The following is a 6,621-nucleotide window of genomic DNA, read 5'->3' as shown; positions in this document are numbered from 1 at the left end:
CGTAACAATCAAACACAAAACAGAGTACGTGAGTCACTAACGTAACAATCAAACACAAAAAAGAGTGCACGAGCCATTAACGTAGCAATCAAACACAAACAGAGTGCGCGAGTCACTAACGTAACAATCAAACACAAAACTAAGTGCGCGAGTCACTAACGTAACAATCAAACACAAAACAGAGTGCACGAGTTACTAACGTAACAATCAAACACAAAACAGAGTGCACGAGCCATTAACTCAGCAATCAAACATAAAACAGAGTGCGCGAGTCACTAACGTAACAATCAAACACAAACAGAGTACGTGAGTCACTAACGTAACAATCAAACACAAAACTAAGTGCGCGAGTCACTAACGTAACAATCAAACACAAAACAGAGTGCACGAGTCACTAACGTAACAATCAAACACAAAACAGAGTGCACGAGCCATTAACTTAGCAATCAAACATAAAACAGAGTGCGCGAGTCACTAACGTAACAATCAAACACAAAACAGAGTGCACGAGCCACTAACGTAACAATCAAACACAAAACAGAGTGCGCGAGCCACTAACGTAACAATCAAACACAAAACAGAGTGCGCCAGTCTCTAACGTAACAATCAAACACAAAACAGAGTGCGCCAGTCTCTAACGTAACAATCAAACACAAAACAGAGTGCGCGAGTCACTAACGTCACAATCAAACACAAAACAAAGTGCGCGAGTTTCTAACGTAACAATCAAACGCAAAACAGAGTGCACGAGCCATTAACGTAATAATCAAACACAAACAGAGTGCGCGAGTCACTAACGTAACAATCAAACACAAAACTGAGTGCGCGAGTCACTAACGTAACAATCAAACACAAAACAGAGTGCGCGAGTCACTAACGTAACAATCAAACACAAAGCAGAGTGCGCGAGTCACTAACGTAACAATCAAACATAAAACAGAGTGCGCGAGTCACTAACGTAACAATCAAACACAAAACAGAGTGCGCGAGTCACTAACGTAACAATCAAACACAAAACAGAGTGCACGAGCCACTAACGTAACAATCAAACACAAAACAGAGTGCACGAGTCACTAACGTAACAATCAAACACAAAACAGAGTGCACGAGCCATTAACGTAACAATCAAACACAAACAGAGTGCGCGAGTCACTAACGTAACAATCAAACACAAAACAGAGTGCGCGAGTCACTAACGTAACAATCAAACACAAAACAGAGTGCGCGAGTCACTAACGTAACAATCAAACACAAAACAGAGTGCACGAGCCATTAACTTAGCAATCAAACACAAAACAGAGTGCGCGAGTCACTAACGTAACAATCAAACACAAAACAGAGTGCGCGAGTCACTAACGTAACAATCAAACACAAAACTGAGTGCACGAGCCACTAACTTGCAATCAAACACAAAACAGAGTGCGCGAGTCACTAACGTAACAATCAAACACAAAACAGAGTGCGCGAGTCACTAACGTAACAATCAAACACAAAACAGAGTGCACGAGTCACTAACTTAACAATCAAACATAAAACAGAGTGCGCGAGTCACTAACGTAACAATCAAACACAAAACAGAGTGCGCGAGTCACTAACGTAACAATCAAACATAAAACAGAGTGCACGAGTCACTAACGTAACAATCAAACACAAAACAGAGTGCACGAGCCACTAACTTAACAATCAAACATAAAACAGAGTGCGCGAGTCACTAACGTAACAATCAAACACAAAACAGAGTGCGCGAGTCACTAACGTAACAATCAAACACAAAACAGAGTGCGCGAGTCACTAACGTAACAATCAAACACAAAACAGAGTGCGCGAGTCACTAACGTAACAATCAAACACAAAACAGAGTGCGCGAGTCACTAACGTAACAATCAAACACAAAACAGAGTGCACGAGCCATTAACTTAGCAATCAAACACAAAACAGAGTGCGCGAGTCACTAACGTAACAATCAAACACAAAACAGAGTGCGCGAGTCACTAACGTAACAATCAAACACAAAACAGAGTGCGCGAGTTACTAACGTAACAATCAAACACAAAACAGAGTGCGCGAGCCACTAACGTAACAATCAAACACAAAACAGAGTGCGCGAGTCACTAACGTAACAATCAAACACAAAACTGAGTGCGCGAGTCACTAACGTAACAATCAAACACAAAACAGAGTGCACGAGCCACTAACGTAACAATCAAACACAAAACAGAGTGCGCGAGTCACTAACGTAACAATCAAACACAAAACAGAGTGCGCGAGTCACTAACGTAACAATCAAACACAAAACAGAGTGCGCGAGTCACTAACGTAACAATCAAACACAAAACAGAGTGCACGAGCCACTAACGTAACAATCAAACACAAAACAGAGTGCGCGAGTTACTAACGTAACAATCAAACACAAAACAGAGTGCACGAGTCACTAACGTAACAATCAAACACAAAACAGAGTGCACGAGCCATTAACTTAGTAATCAAACACAAAACAGAGTGCGCGAGTTTCTAACGTAACAATCAAACACAAAACAGAGTGCGCGAGTCACTAACGTAACAATCAAACACAAAACAGAGTGCGCGAGTCACTAACGTAACAATCAAACACAAAACAGAGTGCACGAGTCACTAACGTAACAATCAAACACAAAACAGAGTGCGCGAGTTACCAACGTAACAATCAAACACAAAACACAGTGCACGAGCCACTAAAGTAACAATCAAACACAAAACAGAGTGCGCGAGTCACTAACGTAACAATCAAACACAAAACAGAGTGCGCGAGTCACTAACGTAATAATCGAACATAAACCGAGTGTGTCACTAAAGTAAGTCACTCTAATAAACATAAAAGGTTGGTGAGTCACTTAGCAATAATCAAACATAAAACTGATTAACTGAGTGGGTGAGTCCCCAGCTGAATGTATTAACGAAAAGCATAATCTTGCGTGCGTCTAACGTCCGAACCAAGCACATAACGTAACGTGACACGGAACTATGCAAAACTGTAACGAGAGCAAAGTACGCGTACTTCACTTTTCCTTCTCCCCAGGAAGGAACACTATGCTGAGAAAAAAGCCTCGTTTGACATCAAATCTCTGATTTGTCCCATGGAAGAGCCAATCCTCAAACGTCAGTTTCCTTGTAAACGTTTAAGTGTTAATAAGCTGACAACTGTCGCTTGCAAGCTGGCACTGCAATAAAACAATTTTGAGATCTAATTTGCATGTTTTGGCCGTCGCGCGCCACATGTCGCACGTTTTTGGTTCGAAATGGCCAACTTCAAGACAAGAAAACTAGTAGACCACGCGCTTCACTATATTTTTAAATTGGCAAATTACAAATCAGTGAAACATGCACTTTAATTTTCTGCAATAACAAAAGGCGTAAGGGGTCGAAAATTTCATTTCACAGGCACTAACTCGTGCCTGCTCTGCATGCCTATGTTTTCCTAATGAAATGTTTTAATTACCCACATTTGTCGTACACCTTCTAAGAAACAAAGCTTACTCAGGTTGGACATACTACATGCACATGGACAAAGAACAGAAATTAAAATACTTTTATTTGGCACAGCAGGATACATCAGACACCTTTAACTGCAACAAGCCATTTGTGTTGAAAAAAGGTGGAACAGCGGAAAGGCACTTTGGGTGGTGACTTTTTACCCTGTGCAAGTGGAACTGTTTTATCTGCTGATGACCTTTGAACATTATGATTTCAATAACTTAAATATCTTATCAGTAACTGCAACATTGTTTGATTAAACAGGCATTGTTTATAAAATTCTGTACATCACTGAACAATAACCAAACTTCTCTATAAGAAAGCCGTCTTCGCCTTTTGCCACAAATTTTCAAACTGAGAAACTCAGCATCAGGGAAGTTGCCTCTTTGTGTTTTCTCCTATTTCACTGTCTATGCCCTTCTATAACGTGCTGTTTTGTCAAGGCTTGTTAAATTAATGATATATTGCAATACACATCATAAAGTTCTCACAAGCTACCAGCTAAAGTGAGGCAGCCCAATTTGGCTGGCTATTTACAGCTATCCATTTACACAAGCTTGCGAAACATTTTAGTGCTTTCATACGCATTGGCATCATTGAAAAATGACAAGCACAATACTTACTGATAAACAACAATAATTAAATTATTATTTCACTCAAGATGACAATTCATCAACGTCTAAGATTATACTATTAACAGGAAAGGGATAATGCTCTTTAAGTAAGAGGCACATGACAAGACCAAAGAAAGACTGCAGGGGGTGGGGAAGGGGGCATGGCACTGCCATTGCTGGGTCAATTTAATATTAAAGAAATATTGTGTGTAATTGTCTCAAAGTAAGTTTCTTTCTGCATGTTGGACATTTGTTTTGTATCTGCACTGCGTTTCTTATAAACTGATCACAAAATACGTGTCCACAAGCTGTGGACGTTAACTTCCGCTCTCTTCTCTTAATCTGGAAAACAAAGTTCATAATTCTCTTTAGTTCAGTTTGTCTACTTTTTGCTTGGGCTTTTGCTTTTGGCTATTTTGCACAAACTTTGCCGTGCTCAGTGTGAGGTGTGTTGGCCCACTGTGGTTAGTGCACTGGATTTCAGATCGTGTGATGTGGGTTTGGGCCCTGGCTGGGGTCATTGTGTTGTGTACTTGGACAAGATATAGTCACAGTAAATCCAGAGATGGAATACCATGCCATCAGGGGGGGGGGGGGGGCAAAGGCTCCTAGTCGCTTTATTCTACTATTAAAACTGAAGATTAGCACAGGTCATATGGGGAACCTAGGAATGAACACGGTTTTTGCCTTGAGCTTCTTAAACTACGGACGAAACTATTAAGTTCAAACAAAGATCATAACCTCGATGGACGTTTGGATACCGGGTTCGAATTAGCATAGATTTATTCACCAGGTAAATATCAAACACTTGAGACAGCGTTTCCTCGGCTATTGAAACACCTCACATTTCGGCGCGTATACACGGCTGCACATGGTACTTTCAACTCTCTTCTCGGTGTTTGGATATGTATTACTTAGCTAAATGCGCCACCAACTGAAATTTTCAAACAAAGTGTATGGAAATAAGAAAGTAGAATTCTTTTGTATGTTAAGTTTGGAATCGAGGAAAGGTTAAAATAATTAAGATGGTTTTTGCCCAACATTAGAGCAATACAGGCCAAAAAAGTTACCAAAATGACCTCTTAGCATGGTAACAGTTTAAGTACAGCTAACAAAAACCTGCCAAAAATTTAGCACTCAAGCTGACCCCGAGAGAAAAATGGAGTTGAAATTGTCAATATTTCAGTTAAATGGACGTTTCGCGCGAGTTCAAAACAAAATGGTGCGCGTTATAAACATTTTTACGAGGTTCAACTTTAATTTTCTCAAGAATGCGTTAGAATTTATCTACGGGGTCACTAAGACAAATGAATTTCGATAAGATCTTTTAAATAGTATACAAAAAGGGTGTACTATGGGTAGATTTTTGGTACTTAATTTTCGCACTCGTTGCTCGAATTTTCAGCAGAAACCGTCTTAATATTGTACTCACAGTTTGTTCATCATCCCAGCAAATAGGGCAGCTTATTTTCTTATGAGGGGTCGTAGAAACTGAATCATCACTGCTGGAAGTTGTAGCCTTTACTACACTCGCACTTTGTTCATTTGTTGTATCACTGTTAACTACCTCCCCTGTATTTCAACATCTGAATCAGATAATTGTCTGCTCGGCATACCAGGTTGAGCAAAACGACATGACGGTAACTGTCTGATGGACTCTCCACAGCCCATTTTATTTACAATAATTAAAAGACACTATATTTCTTGTGTTATTTATTAAATATTATTATTTATTTAATGGAAAACAAAACATCAGAAAACTATAACATTCAATGTGTGTTCTCTTTTCAAACTCATTATGTTGTGGATAAACAAATATCTTGATGTACCAACCACTAAAATTGTAATTATTGACCAACTAACATCAATATTCTTTTTCAAATAATTTACAAGTCATCATGTTATCACAGATTTTTTTTTTGTATAATTTATATTTTATTTTCGCCAGATTATAGCTTAAAAACCTACCACAATAACAGGGCTGGAAATCAATTGAAGAATCTGCAGGTTTTTCCTTGGTTAAAACCACTTGCAGGAGTCATCACTGTTTCATGCAAACTTTAACTACTGGTAAGGTCACCAACAACTGTTTGCCTTTTGGAAAACAGGACAAGACATCTCAGCTTACATTACCAGTTTTTAACAATTCCTTCATGGCAAGTTCATGTATAATTGGATACGAGGTGATATATAACCAGCAAGTGCACAGTGCAAGTTGGTTATGATTGCCATGTATCTATCAAGTGTAAATGAAATAAAACTGAATAACTATTGTTTTCGTATTTTCAGTGATTTAGTTAAACACAAACAGGTAAAGACAACAAATATATTTCCCGACGCTTTGGCGACATCTTGACGCCATTATCAAGGGTAAATTGAGAAAAAATAATTAAATCCATGTTCAAAGATTTGAACATTTGTACAATGGTGTATTGGTATACAGGGGCTTTAGCACGGATTGAATCCGTTTGCACGTTCGGACTCGGTGTTAATTGCT

General features: G+C 39.1%; 1 long non-coding RNA gene across 1 annotated transcript; it reads right to left on the bottom strand.

Moving 5' to 3' along the window:
• Nucleotides 1-3,551: 3,551 nt before the first annotated feature.
• On the bottom strand, nucleotides 3,552-5,763 carry LOC144639553 (uncharacterized). The gene is made up of 2 exons (XR_013568168.1): nucleotides 5,557-5,763; nucleotides 3,552-4,466 (listed from the first exon to the last, which is right to left on the bottom strand). It is a non-coding gene; the product is annotated as an uncharacterized LOC144639553 (long non-coding RNA).
• Between the last annotated feature and the right edge of the window lie 858 nt (nucleotides 5,764-6,621).

Source organism: Oculina patagonica, unplaced genomic scaffold (genome assembly GCF_052425735.1).
Source record: "Oculina patagonica isolate OP01 unplaced genomic scaffold, crgOcupat unplaced1051, whole genome shotgun sequence".
Taxonomy (NCBI): domain Eukaryota; kingdom Metazoa; phylum Cnidaria; class Anthozoa; order Scleractinia; family Oculinidae; genus Oculina; species Oculina patagonica.
Note: the sequence above shows the minus strand (reverse complement) of the source record. Positions and strands in the feature narration are given on the sequence as shown.